Source organism: Cricetulus griseus, assembly GCF_003668045.3.
Source record: "Cricetulus griseus strain 17A/GY chromosome 1 unlocalized genomic scaffold, alternate assembly CriGri-PICRH-1.0 chr1_0, whole genome shotgun sequence".
Classification (NCBI taxonomy): domain Eukaryota; kingdom Metazoa; phylum Chordata; class Mammalia; order Rodentia; family Cricetidae; genus Cricetulus; species Cricetulus griseus.
The window spans coordinates 183997503-184012566 of record NW_023276806.1 but is presented as its reverse complement, the minus strand read 5'-3'; the positions used below and the strand labels follow the sequence as shown (position 1 = coordinate 184012566).

Below are 15064 nucleotides of genomic sequence, written 5' to 3'. Positions count from 1 at the left end.
TTAATGTTCAGTTATTTGAGAAGGGGCCCTTATGTATTTTTTCAAATTGCTACTCCTTGAAATAATCTGTGTGTGTGTGTGTGTGTGTGTGTGTGTGTGTGTGTGTGTGTGTACACATGTGCTGGGGTAGAGAGGGATATTAGTTGAGTGTCACTGTTACTATGCTCAGGACTGAATTGATATTGCCATGACAGCCCCTACCAGGTCCCACTTGCTGAGCTAGTGTACCCTCCCCCAGCTGTTTTGAATGTAGCCTGACAAAGACTAACAAAATATCCCTGCTTCTGGGAAACTTGCCCTGGGCAATTGGAGCAGCCATCTCACTCTGGAAGCTAGTAGGGACAGACATAGCTAATGACCAACTGATATATGTAGAAAAGCCTGGTCCTCTGACCTCAGTAAATGGCAATTCTGTGGAATATGTAATGGGAGCTATAGTTAAAGGGGGTTTCCTGGCCCTCTCCAGGATTCAGGCCAATGCTGGACTTCCCTGGGGCCAAATTCTTCCCCTCCCTTCTATTGCCTGGAACACAGGCCCATGAATAGGTGTGTGGGTGCATGAGGAGTTAAGTAGGTCTCCATTGGCTTCAGCAAACAGTTCTCTACTGTGTGGAAACCACTCAGCATCTGAGTCCTTTCCCTAAACAACGTTACACCATATGCAAATCCTTGGCAGCTTGCTAGTGCACAATATTTCAAAGAAAGCAAATCTGTTTCTACGTCTATTAAACAGCAACAACTATGCTTGACCTGAAAATAACAGAAAGCATGCAAAAGTCTTTCCCAAACGGTGGCTATTGGTCCAGATGGAAGAAATCATTTTCCTCTAACTTCTGCTCTAGGGTCTAAATCCCACACTCAGAAATTTGAAAACACAAAACGGATGCTCTCATTATTCCACGATGCTTTGGAATTCCTATTATTGTTAATTGCCTGGTTTCTTAAGCCAGAACCATTTTTTCACAAGCTAACTTCTTCAAGTACAAACTTGAACCTAAGTAGTCTTATCTATGAATGTATAGTTTTGTGAACTATATTTAGCTTTTAAATACACACATACTCTTCTATGAATGTGCATAAATATTTATCTGTACATCACCTAAAATCACCTGGCTTGCCTGTATTGTTTCATAGGTAGCAATTTTTGAAGATGCTGTCCCTTAGAAGTAGTGGACTTTCTTAGGACGATACATATATCAGCTTATTAACTTCTGCAAGCATTTGCCTGCTACCATGCACCACAGAAAAACATAGAATAGTAAGAATATTGAAGTCATGGCATTCCACATATGGGGAGCAGTGTTAAGTGGTTAACGAACTCCAGGTAGGAAACTCACTGTCTTCCAGCTATTTTTCGATAGATTGCATACCAGACAGAAACCTGAGGGAGCCATTTTTTTCTCTTAGACTCCTCTCAGGCTGGACCCAAGCAAAGAGCACTGGTACTGCTCCGTGTGAGTCTGAACCCAGCAGTCCCGTGGCGCCTTCCCAACCATTTTTCTGCAAGAGGCTGTCTGGCACCATGGTCCTAATGATCCAACCCCCAACATTGTAATTTCTAAGATTGGCTTTAGTCATTTAACAAGATAATAATGTGTAAAGCAGCCTCCAGTGGGATATGAGATGCTACTAATTACAATTTGCATTAGGTGGCGCCTCTCCTGGCAAACACTCAGAATTTACGAACGTTATCTCATTTTCATCTTACAACTTCCTTGTCAAGCCAGCGTTTTTTATTGCTTTTTTTTTTCAGAAAGCAACTGAGGCATGAAGAGTTAAATGGTTTGTCTAAACTGAGATCAGATCTGAGATCCCAGATTTCCAAACTGGCTTGATGTTGTCTAAAGAAAGCATTTGTAAAGTACTTAGGTGTGGCTTTTACACCACATGCTAAAAATGCCTCTGAAAGTTTTACATTTAGGTCTATAAGTTCAAAGCCCCTTTAAATCTTATATTTGATATAAAATCCGTGGAGTATACCTTCTTTATTAAGCAAACATGGAGGCTTCACTCCAGAGTCTGGCACACTAGCCAGCATCTGACAAATAAGTCATGAATAAATCCGTTTGCAGAATTTGCATGTGAAGAGTTTCAAGCGTTTTGTAAATACTAACTAATTAAATCCCCATAAAGGTCCTGGGAAGGAGGCACCTCTACATTCTGCCTCCATATATAGTAAAGAAACTAAACACAAAGACGCCATGAAGCATGCCTAAGGTCCCACAGTTGTAAAGTGGCATATGCTGAGAATAAACCTACATAATCTGTTTCCTGAGTTCATTCCTTTAGCAAATGTTTTGTAGTCATAAAGTTTTTAATACTTACTTGTTGAAAAGGTACTATTTCTTTCTTCCTCCTGTTAGTCAAGGGCTTTTCCCTATACCCATGGCTGTAGAGGCACCTGTAGAGGCACCTGTTAGTCATGGGCTTTTCCCTATACCCACGGCTATAGAGGCACCTGTTTCCATTATGAGGAGAAACGTTTTATTCAGCTAAGAGTCTTACCCATGTTGGTGGTTCTACAGTCTAGTGATGGCTAGCTAGGATTCTAATAGCATAACTGTGAGGTTTCCAGGGGCCAACAAGAAAGAGCTCAGTAACTTCTCAGCCTTTTCCACTCAGACTGCAACAAAACACCTCTATAAAGGAAATCATTTCCTTATTCTGGCTTTGAAAAAAAGGAGAATTGCAAAATCTTTCTATGCTGGAGTTGGGATGAGCTGTCATAGTGAGCAGAGGCATTTTTCACAAGTGAGTTATGCAATGTGCTTGGAGTCGGGAGGGTAGTTTCATTGTAAAACATTCATTATCTCATTTGATCCTTACACAACTGCCCAATGAGGTCACTGGGGACGCTATTTTCATAACAGCCATTTCACAGATGAGAACAGTGAGGCTCAGCATCACTAAGTAAGCTCTTCCAAAGTCACCCGCATAATGAGATACAGAAACAGAACATGTTCAGTGTCCTATGTTAATAAAGCCTGTAAATTGTCTCATCTCGTATTAAGCTTAATAGCTTCTGGTGATATCATTGCTAAGCTCAAACACTTAAACAAATAAAAGTCAGAACGATACCTGCTCAAGTCTGTAGACACCCAGAACTTTCGAGAGCATTGAATAATTTTCGGGTTCAGCTTCCTTTTTCCCGTGAGAAAACAGAAAACAGACTGTACAGGGCCATAAAGGAAAGGGCTTCCAGAAACTGCTTCTCCTACCCCTGGGACTTGAACTTGCCTGCTTGCTCACACACTGCCTGAATGCAGGGAAGCCCTAGGTTTCAACAAAAGACATCTCCCTTGTGCCAGAAGTGTGTGCCTTCTGTCTGGGTTATAAACCTTGTGCTGAAGAATTCATTCCACCAAAGAAGGAAGGAAAAGCACTTTGGGGATGAATAATGTATGAGCTAGACAATGACCCCTACAGGTCAGAGCCAACCACTTTCACTTCCTTCACTAAATGTTTTCCATAAGAAAATTGGTTCTTATTCTCTTCTAGGTGCAGGACAATTGCAGTGAATTAAGATATAATTTAAAGATATTTTATACATAATCTGCCCACTTCCACATGCAATCTGGCTCTCCTCCACATGAGTTGTTATTACAAGCACTGACTTTCCTTCCTGTCTCCACTTGACTAGCATTCAATAGTCTGATGTAAACTTCTTTACTCTCCGTCCAGCCCACTTAGGGTGCCTGGGCTTTCTCCTCCAGGCCCCCTTTCGGTGGAGAGGTGCTCTCCTCCATCCTTAGAATTTTCTCTGTTCACTGGAGTTTCTCACTATTATATACATGTGGTAGCTTGTTGGAGCACATTCCCTCTGAGGGGTTGCCATGCATAACGCAGGGAGGAGGGGCTTGGTCCTGCCCCAACTTAATGCTCCAAACTCTGTTGACTTCCCATGGGAGCCTTACCTGTTGGGAGGAGTGGATGGGATTGGGCTGGGGTGGGAGAGGTGAGGGGGTGGGAGGGAGAACTGTAGTTGGATGTAAAATGAAATTTAAAAAATAAATTTAATAAAAATAATTAAAATATAAAATAACAATAGAAAGGAGGGGAGTTACAATTGTCAAAAAATCTTAAGAATAAACTGCAAAACTATAGCAAACCAGAGACAGATTTTAAAAAATATTTTAACCATAGCCCATTGATGTAAGCATCCTCTCCTTTTGCCAGAGGTGTTTAATTTAGTACACTTTAGCTGAAAGATACAACAGTGTGATTAGAAGCAAGCAGCAATGAGTAGGAGACTCACAAGATAAACTAGGGTTGGTTGTGCAACAGAACGTGATGTGATCATTTTAAAAAGTGAAGCAGCTTTCTGTAAATCAAATACGGAGCTACCTCCATAGTATATTAGTGAATAATGAAGGTATATAACCAAATGAAAAAAGATGACACATATGTTTGTGCTTATGTTCAAATACCTAGTCAGGCATGATGGCCCATCACGTAGGAAGCAGAGGCAGGAAGACCGGGAATTAGGGGCCAGCAACTTCCAAGAGTGATCACTCCTGGAATTAGAACTGAGTGACAAGGGGAGTAAGAGGAAGGTGTCTTTTTCTATTTGATTTCTGGTAATAATTATCAGTAGCAAACACTTCAAGTGTTTTTTATAAGGCACAAAATAAAGAAAATAACAATTAGAAATTTAATCTTTCTAAAGAAATGGAAAAGAAACCCACACTGGAGCTTGCTGACGCATTTACTGTTTCATAACAAGCCTCTCCATGTTAAACAGCTTCCATTAGGAAAACCTTAGCATGCCTGGCCATTCTGTGGGTGGACTGGGCCCATGTGGGCAGTTCTGAACCACAGGGTGTGTCTGAGTTTATGCAGGAACTCCACTCAGCTGGAAGAGTTTGTCTGGCACTGGGACTCACAAGATGGCACCCCACTGTAGGATGCACTATGCTCCTTTTCTGGGTCAGTAGTCTCTTGGAGCTTCTTGACAGTATGGCAGCTGTCTTCCAGGGCACAAGCATGGGCTCTCTGTCTTCCTTCTGGAGACTTAGGCATGGATCCAGCATCACTTCTTCCTCATATTCCAGATGCACAGCACAGACCTTAACCCCAACCTAGGTTCAAGAGGATGGGAAATAAACCACCTCAGTTTGGGAGGAATGTCAAGAATTGTTTGATCCTATTTAATTCATCTCGGTTTCCTCAGTTCCAATCACTGCAGCTATCACTGTGTCTATTTGGAATTACTCCATATGGCATTAATAGTGATGGGTCAGAATCTCACTCCATATGACTCCTAGTAATAACCATTTCTCCAAAAGAACAAAACGGCCAAATTTCTGGTCTTAAGTTAGTAGAAAACTAATTTCAGGAATTGAAAAGCTGCTTGATAACCATTTAAAATTCAGTTCGAATTTATATAGGTCTGCTTTATAGAAAGATCAGATGAAATCTCAAGAAAGAAGGTGAAAGAAATTTTAACTAACCTTTTTTCCCCTACCCACTCCAAAAGAAAAGCCAATATATTTCTACAAGAAAGTAAGTGCTTCTGGGAGGTAAAGACAGACTAAAAAATCAAAGCTGTCTACTAACTTTTTCAATGCCAGTAAAGCAGAGCCAGCTCTAGGTGCACAGCCCAGGAACTCAGGAGTGCCCTATGGCCTCCAGGATTCCGGCAGGCTTCCAGAGAGAACTGGTTACAAGGACTTGAGGTCTGAGGTGAGACTGCCAGCTTCTAGTGTTAAGCTATTGACTAACAGCCTTCTGATGAACCCCTTGCCTCTGAGTTTTTGAAGACACCATTTCAGCTTTTCATGGTATCCTGCTCTTTCTTTACTTCCCATGTTTCCTTTTGACTTAGTTCTCTTCCTACTTTGGGTTTCAAGATTATCTGTCTCATACATAGTGGAAACTTTGATACCACTTCCCAAAACCAGGTCACATGCTCTTGGGAAAATTTCTCCTTTTCTTGTATAAATAATTTTACAGAGGCTGCTTGACTCCTTAACCCAGAGGCAGCCCAGACAACCACAATTGTACTCTGAAACTATTACTCCTAGCTTACATTAATTAGTCCAGGGGCAGACATTACACTCAAGTGAGACAGATGAAGTCTCCTTATTAGTGGCAAGATTTGGAGTTGTTAATAACAAAGTCATGTTAATGAAGCATATCAAAAAAAAGATTCATAAACTACTGTCAAAGAAATTCAGTCAAATTGGTTCTTGGGTTTTGTTGTCTCTTCTTTGGATCCTATTAGACATCGCCATGTCATTCCCATGCATGCCTCTCTTTAATGAAAGTGTCCAGAGCTATCTATAATTCCCAGCCAAAAGACTTAACATGACTTATACAAATGATTTATTATACAAATAAATATGATTTATGTATGATTTATTATACAAATAAATAATGGATTTATGTGTTTGTGAGTAAGTAGCATTAATATTTTTGTTTTTTTAATTTTCCTGTGTCATTTGATAAAATGAAAAGTCTGTGAAGATGGGTAAGTAACTTGCACTGTCTGATATTATTTTTGAAGCTCTAAATGGTTGTTGAGTGAATGAATGAATGAATGAATGAATGAATGAATGAAATACAGGACAGAGATAACTCTTTGGAAAGTTCCTGGGAAAGAATGAAACTTTATTTTGTCTGATAGAAGAGTTAAGGGAACATTGTGGGTTTGGATTTGATGATGGCAGGTAATACTTTGAACTGAAATTTTTCATTAACTTGATTGATCAGTTAGACATTTAATTCACTATCTGGGAAACATCTCAAAGGGAGAAAATGAAGTATGTAAGCCCTGTAGACCTTTGCAGAACAACACTGGCTGAAGGAACTTGCTTACCGGAGACAGGAAATGTTTCTCCACTCAGGCAGGACAGCAGCAGGAGATGGTAGCCCTGGGAGGCCTGGAAACCAAAGGGTTGTGACTTCATTTGGTTTCTACTGTTGTGATAAGAAACCACGATCAATAGCAACCTGTGGAGGAAAGGAAGTCAGGGCAGGAACTCAAGACAGGAATCCAGAGGAAGAAATTGATGCAGAGGCCATGGAGTGTGCTGCTTCCCAGATTGTTTCTCATGGCTTGCTCAGCCTGCCACTTCTAGAACCCAGGACCACTTGCACGGGGTAGAAGAAAGATGCACTGGTCCTGGTGAGCTGGGCCCTCCCATTTCAATCACTAATGAAGAAAATGCCTGACATTTTTGCTTACAGATAAACTGATGGTGGTATTTTTCTCAGTTGAGCTTGTGTCAAATTGACAAAAAAAAAAAAAAAAAAAAAAAAAAAAAAAAAACCACAAAACTAACCAGGAAAGGTTGTGACTGACCAAAAAAGCAGGGAAAGGGCAGCCAGAACTTCTCATGATCTCTAATGGTTCCAATGTGTGGCGGCCAGACAGCCATGATAGCCAGATGCTTACAGGTGTGTTGGAGTAAGGGGATAAGAGAAATGCCTGTCTAGACCAACCCCAAAAACTAGGAAAATAGTAACAAAGGCCTGTGGGTTAAAGTTTTAGCATCCAAATTGGTTCTAAAGCCACAGAGCTCCAAGAAGCCCCTTAATCTCAAGTCACAACACTTCCATGGCTGGCATCACAAGGGTTATTATACTCTTCTACCTGCAAGCTACATATTTTAGTAAAAAGCAGGCTCCCCCAGAACACAGACTTTCAATTTATCAATAAATGTGTTTATTTGCAATTTTATGTTTTTGGTAGAAAGTGAACTTGCTAGATAACTTTCTCTGATGTGTGAAATTTGAGTGTAGGAATGGGGCTTTGTCATTGTGAACATTATCTATCTGATTTCTAATTGCCTTAAAAGGTGCAGTAACTTTACCTTCACGTATGTCTCAGTAAGAACTGGATTCTGGAGAAGCCATTACTGGACTGTGGAATGATATCCAACAAGAGTAGAGGACAGGAGCCCGAGTTCCCAGCAGTCACAGGCCAGTGAGCCTCAGGCCTGGTGACTCATCTCATTCTTCTTGGGGAAGGTTTCAGCTCTGTCAGTTTGAGCTTGCCCAGTCCTGTCAGGAAAACACTCTGCCAAGGTACAGGTGTCTGTGTAGAGGTGAGGTATTTTTGTTTAGTTGTTGTGGGCCCAAAGCCACTAAATCTGCTTTAGTAACAATTTTATTCAAGATGTCTGTTAATAAAGAAAGCCATATCTTTATTTTTTTTGAGCAGTTCTTTAATCTAGTTAGCTGAAGAGAAAATTTTTAGTCTATTGGTTAATCACCTTTATGCTGTAACCAGTCAGCTTTGTTCTCTATTGTCCTGTTCACCAGGGTGTGGCCAGCTTCTTAGTTTCCAGATGCTTCACTTTTCCACTCTACGAGATGGCAATAGCAAAAATTTGAATAAAAACTAACAGCAAGAACACAGAATTGATATGCCACCACTACAGTTGTCTTTAACACTATCATATAGTATAATTTATACTGTTAATTCAGATTTCTTGGTACTGACGATTTTCATCATTGCTATATATCTACATATACAGTGTTCCCACTGAAATGGTATATATTCCCTGCACTGCTTTGTCTGAGGGATGATCATGTGAATGTTGGAAGTAAAACCAAGCACTTTCCAAGCCTCAGTCATGAAAGAACACACAGCTGCCCCTTGTCTGCTGGACCTCCGAGCTGCTGTGTATGAAGCAACAAGATGGCCATGCTGGTGAGGTCACTCAAACTCTTTGGATGACAGTCCCTGCAGAGTTCATTTGGGAAGTGGATCCTGAAGCTCCAACTCTGTGCTTCTTTGCTTGAACTCATAACTGACTAAGATACTCCTTAGCTATTAGCGTCCTCTCAGTTGAGTTCCCAGTAATTTCTGGGTCTCTGTCTACACTACTGATCTCAGAGATTATGAGATACATGAATGGCTGGACTGTTTTACCACTAAAGTTAGAGCATTTTTCTGTAGAACAGTGGAGAACATTTGGGAGCTAATGAATGTGAGGCAGTAATGAAATTAAAGGGGAATTTTCAGCATGTCCGAACATCAGAACAAATCTTTTTCTGTGTGCACACTTTTCAATCCATGTGCATTTGGTAGTAATTGCAGCTTATTTTCTGTCTGTGCTAAGTGGTCTGTGTTAATCTGAAAGGCCTGGAGAACACCAGGGCCACATGACCTGAGAGGCCCCTAAGGGAAGCACACCAGCCATGCAGTCTGATTTCCCTCACTTCTGTGCTCCAGAGAACTGAGTGGAAATGAAAGTACTTGGCTCAAACAGACTCTTATCACACTCAGTCTTGTCAGAGCAGCAATGAAGAGGAATTCCTGAAATCAGAGAACTACAAGAGTTCTAGCAAAATGCAGTTGCTTATTCATTAACACTGACTTCCAAATATAAACACTCAGATCTTATTGCTATGAAAGCTAGAAGATAAACAATGCCCATTGAGTTACACAGGGAAGAAACTAAGGCTGAAGGAAACACAGTAGGCTCATCTTGATGGAGTGCTGCATGTCTTTTACCCAGCATTGAGAATTCTCTACTGTATTGAGAATTTTACCCAGCATTGAGAATTCTCTGTTATATAGAGAGAATATTTCTTCTTATATAGAACGAAACGTGAGAATGGAGAGCAGGACACCGAAAGGTCTATCCTCAGCAAACACTGTTCACAGGAAAACTCTATACTGAATTTACTGTTTTATTTCCTTATAGGCACTCTCTCTCTCGAGCTGAGATTGATTCACATGGTAGCCTCGTTGTTGTCATGGTCACTTGTAATGGCCTTCCGATACTGCCCTTAGGGTGCTTGCTCTCATTAAACTGAAGATTCAAATGACTGTCTCAGAGTTGTTTTGGGAAGATTTTTTAAAATTTCCTAATGAGCTTTCTACATAGGCCACAAAGGCCATGGAATGTATTGGTTTTCCTTGGTATGTAGCTGAAGTCAGTGCAAGCGATAACGTCATTTGAATCCTCGTTCTAGCACTGGCAGGAACCTCAGCTTCCCAAGCTGCAGTTCTTCTCGAGTGAGGGAGGCCATCCTGCAACAGACTTGGGAAGATGAAGTCAGGCTGTGTAGTAGGAACACTTTCATGGGAGAATTTTCTTCTTCATTCTCTCCGTCTACTCTTTTTAAGTACTAAGAAATCTTTACTAACAAAGCATAGATGGGCAAATGATTTTCCTCATACCAGCCAAAGACGTTTCATATCTGAAATGCAAATGTCTAACTACCTACGTCCGTCACTTTTAATAACAATTCCAAGATGCCAAGAATTTGTGCCAACATTTTAGAAAATGGATTAATTTCCTGTTTGCCTCGAGCAAGGACAAAGCAAGAAACTACAAATAGAGAAACAGTAAACAATTCATCAACTATGATTTTTTTTAAAAAAAGGCACAAAATTATTTACCTAAGAAGCCACTAACAGAAGCCAAGTGGTCCAGAGGGAGAGCGGAATGTTCACTCACAGAAGCACATGTTTTCCTTGTTCTCTTATTTTCTGCACCAAATGGTTGCAAACCCAGCTCCCCTCATCTTAACCACCAGACAGGCCTCTTCAAGCAAACTGGGCATAAGGTTTTAATTTATGAGGTCTTAGATATTTCTTGGCTGAAACTTCACGAAAGACTACATTATAAGTCCAATGGAAATGCCTGGATGTTGTAAGGGAAGTTTTGTCACTTAGAACACATAATTTCCAACTGGACGCCGACAACAGAATCAACTGGGGAAGAGGAGAGAGCAGGGGCTTCAGCATTGATCCTTTTCAGAATGAAGACAAGCACTCAGCAAAAGTCTTACCCAATAGCTTCATCTTTGAGTGCCAAGAAAATCTGAAGTAATGTGGATTTACTTTCTTGGTAAAATTTTAGTGTCATCTTCCCCTTCGTATTTCATATTTCTACCTTAATATGTCCTATGATACTTGTGTGGAACGATTCACACTTAGACCTAATGTACATACCTATCTAAAGTGATTCTTTTTACCATATTTAAAATGCAAATATGAATAAATTACAGCTGCTTAGGTGATAAGTTGGTTTAAGATCTTACTATGAATCAACTATGGGTTCTCTGTGAGGTAAAGGTTATGACAATCTCCTTTGTTTATCTTGATTTTACTAATGGGTGTCAGTGCGATATTTCAATGCCTGTAGTGTGTACTGACTGATTGAACCAAGACATTTTTTCCTGCCTTCCCCTGACTTCCTAATCTCAACAATCCCTATTCTACAGTTAGGTGCAGTTCGTTTATTTATTTGTTTGTTTAGATAGTTAATTTTAACTTTCACATATGAGAAAGTGCATACTGTACCTAAAAAGCTCTTTCACTAAGTTGTGTTAGGGAAAACTGTGAGTGTGCTTATGCGTAAAGGAGGGGATTTTCTTTTAACATTTGTCTATTGATTATGTATACAATGTTCTGCCTGCAGGCCACATGAAGAGGTTACCAGATCTCATTACAGAAAGTTGTGAGCCACCATGTGATTGCTGGGAATTGAACTCGGGACTGCTGGAAGAGCAGCCAGTGCTCTTAACCTCTGAGCCATCTCTCTAGGCCCAAAGAAGAGGATTTTCAAAGAGTTATAAACTGAAGTTCTGAGTATGAATGAATGCAAGAAGCATCTCATCAATGCTAAAAAAGTATTTATGTCAAAATGAAAATGGAAGAGACATTTGTTTTTAGAATTGCTGCAAAAACATACAGGTGTATGTGGAGGAAATGACTCAGTGAGTGAAGTTCTTGTGTAGGGGGCCCCAAAGCACAATGGAACACGCTTTGTCTTTTTCCTGAGACACTTACATGATCTAGAGGAGTCCAAGCTGATGCAACTTTACAATACATTAGGCCCACTCAGCTTTTCCTAAACTGTATTCTAAAGGGCATTAATGTCAAGCAGAATATTGATATGATCTCTCTCTCTCTCTCTCTCTCTCTCTCTCTCTCTCTCACACACACACACACACACACTCTCTCTCTCTCTCTCTCTCTGTCTCCCCTCTTTCCCCTGTGTGTGTGTGTGTGTGTGTGTGTGTGTGTGAGAGAGAGAGAGAGAGAGAGAGAGAGAGAGAGAGAGAGAGAGAGATGTTGAATAGGACAAAGCTTAAAGTGAGATTTGTTTATTTCCATATTTACTTTAGCATGTCTCATAGACTTTAGACTATCATAAATCTCCAATAAAAACAGAAAGTTATTTTTCAAATTTCTTTGAACAAACTTATTTCACAGAACACCCTTAGGGACGATCATATATTATTCAGAAGACAATTTGGAATGTGCTGGCCTAACTCAACAGTGAATGTCAGGGTTTCACCTACACTTGTATCCTGGTATGGGAAACTATGTTAAAGACTGAAGAGTCCCCATGATCCTCACCTAGAAATGGTGTTTTCTTCTGTTAGGAGTGGGCATGTTCACAGATTGCACTCAGTGGGAAACTACAACCTTGGTCAGACTCAAGGCCTACTCTGGTACTTAATTTCATTGGGAATTTAGAATTGTTAAATACTGTGAGATTTAGGTTCACCTATTAAAGTAAAGGGGGTTAATAATTAATATCCATAACAAAACAGTTCCACCAACACAATTCAGATGAAGCAGTGACAAGAAAGTATGCAAGGTACAGTCTCAGAAGTGTATAGTCTTAATCTCTGATATGCTTTCTGTGATTCAATGGAGGCCATCCAAGTCTGTCATCCAAAAGTAGCAACAAAACTAATCCCTTAACAGTGAGTCCCCTGGGTTTGTTGGAAGCATCTACCTAACTGTGCAACTGGAACGAGATCTCTGCACATTCACTTGGCATAGTCAGTTTGAGAATCTTCGTACTACTTAAGAAAGGTCTGCTAGAATGAGATCTTTGAAATAAAAAAAGCAGATGATTTTAATGCTTGAAAAGCAACATTAAGGAGGAATAAGATTATGTTTATTGGTTATATTGGAGTAATTGAAGTGCTTTATTACCAAGTCCAAAGCAGTTCATACTAATTTAGTAATTTTTAATCTGTGGGTCTCAAAGCTTTCCATGTGTCCAGAAAATGATTTTTTAAATACAATACTCAAAGATTTCTTCTGATGATTTTCTTTTCCTCCTTGCCTGCATCGTCATCCCAATGGGCGTCTTCTATAACATGAGTTGGTACTGGTAGCCATGGTACACCGCTCATTGATTGCTTGCTTTTTTAAAACTTTTATTTTTCTAACTTTAGTAGCTACTTCTGTGTTCTACCTGCTTAATATGTGTAAAATGTATTAGCATAACAAATAAATAGGGCATCTACTTCAATGGACTTAACATTGAAAGGCAGCTCTCAGAAAATGATTTCTTTTTGAATTTTTCATAGTCTTTTCTACGTGATCTCTTTAGAGAAAGAATCTATCTTCAAAAACTGGTATTACAAACAATACCGAGAATTTGTTACTTGTGAGATTACAGAAACTGATGGAATCTAGGTCAAATAATCCGTTAATCTGAAGCATAGACATCCCTTAATCTGGACCTAGGGCTTTTAATTGTAAACTGGAGAGAAACCTAGTTCCTAGATGATATCTCTGGTCTGACGGCAGCTTCGGGTTCTATGATATGATAAGAATGGCCTGTTTCCCCTGTACATGAAAACCCTGGCTACCATTCTCAGCCTTCCTTCTGGTTAATTTCATAACTAGGTAGGAGATGAAGGTTCAGATGCTTCACTAGAACAACTTGGCAAACAGTTGTTTCTTACTCTGTGAAACAGAACCAAGCCCTCTGTACTAGTCTGGGCTTTGTCCTATTCCTTCGAGAGGAGAAAGTAAGGCTGCCGGGTGATGGTGGTGGTAAAGCTTAATGTATATGATGCTTCTTGGTCGCTAATGTATTTGAATAAATAAGTTCTTGGTAACTGATGTATTTGAATAAATAAGTTCATTTGTCACCTTGCATGGTCAGCTCCACCTGAAGAGGATGAAACACAAGATAGATATGTCTTTACAAGAGATGTCTAACAGGAGGGAAATGTCTCAGTAAAGATGCAAAGAGTCAGGTACTGTTAACAGAGATGTGTAAAGTAGCCGAGTGGAAGGTGAGACAAATAGCCCCTGGGGCCCTATGGATTCGGGTATTAGGTAGGTAAAATGAACAATGAATGTGAGTGTTCAAAAGACCTCCGAGGACCTGTGCTCCCCACCTCTCTTTCAATATCAAAATGTGTCATGAGTTACATCCAACACTTCAGTCCCCCCAGTACCTGTTACCTGATTGTATATTTAGTACCTGTTGTTTTTACAAATGCTAGGAATTTAAAAACTATATTTTTCTCCTCAAAAATATTTTGAAACAAGCCAGGAATAGTGGTGTGTACCCTGTGCTCCACGCTACTCAGAAGGCTGAAACAGGAGGATAGCATGTTTCATGTGAGCTTCCATGCCAAGACTCAAAACAAGCTTTAAAGTGAATATTACAGTGTCTATGAACATTAAAAAATAATGACAATATATCTATAAGACAAATAGTTGTCTCTTTGATTTAATAGGTAAGGATATGACAGTGTGTCCCCTCAGACACCAACTTGGTGACAAACTTCCCAGTGCCTGTCAGTATGAAGACAAGTCTCATCTTGAGTGGTGATCTATGTGTTGATGTTTCTCCATGCTGCCTTGAGCCCTGTTCCCTTTCTGTCACACAGAAGCAGGGACAACCTCCTGCTTCTGGTCCCTGCTTCTGTGTGTGTGTGTGTGTGTTGGGGGGGAGAGACTTGCAATAGCTCCCTAATGTTTCAACAGTTTGGCTCCTGCTAGTTTGTATGGGCTAAAGAACACTTTTTTTTTTCCTTTTTGCCCAGGGTGAGCACACTTTCCTTTGCTGCTCTTCAGAAACTTAAGCATTTGGCATCTGTCTCTCCCTTGGACCCCTCCCACTCCTAGTCGTCTGTGTCAGTTGGCCATTTGTTTGCCTTGTGCCCTTTTGATGATGGTGGACATTGTCATCATTGGTTTACATTCCTGTGCCCACTGTACTATGCCCTCCTTAAACAAGCACGAGGGTTTCATCTCTGTCCCCTGCCTCCTGAGACAGCACTCACTGTGTAATGGATGTCTGGTAAATATCTGCTGACCCAGTGAAGATATAAACGATAG

The 15064-nt window shown here is 40.3% G+C and overlaps 1 long non-coding RNA gene across 1 annotated transcript; it reads right to left on the bottom strand.

Moving 5' to 3' along the window:
- Positions 1-4530: 4530 nt before the first annotated feature.
- LOC103161007 lies at positions 4531-8110 on the bottom strand. Its single transcript, XR_003480289.2, has 3 exons — positions 7815-8110; positions 6818-6951; positions 4531-5078 (listed from the first exon to the last, which is right to left on the bottom strand). It is a non-coding gene; the product is annotated as an uncharacterized LOC103161007 (long non-coding RNA).
- Positions 8111-15064: the final 6954 nt, after the last annotated feature.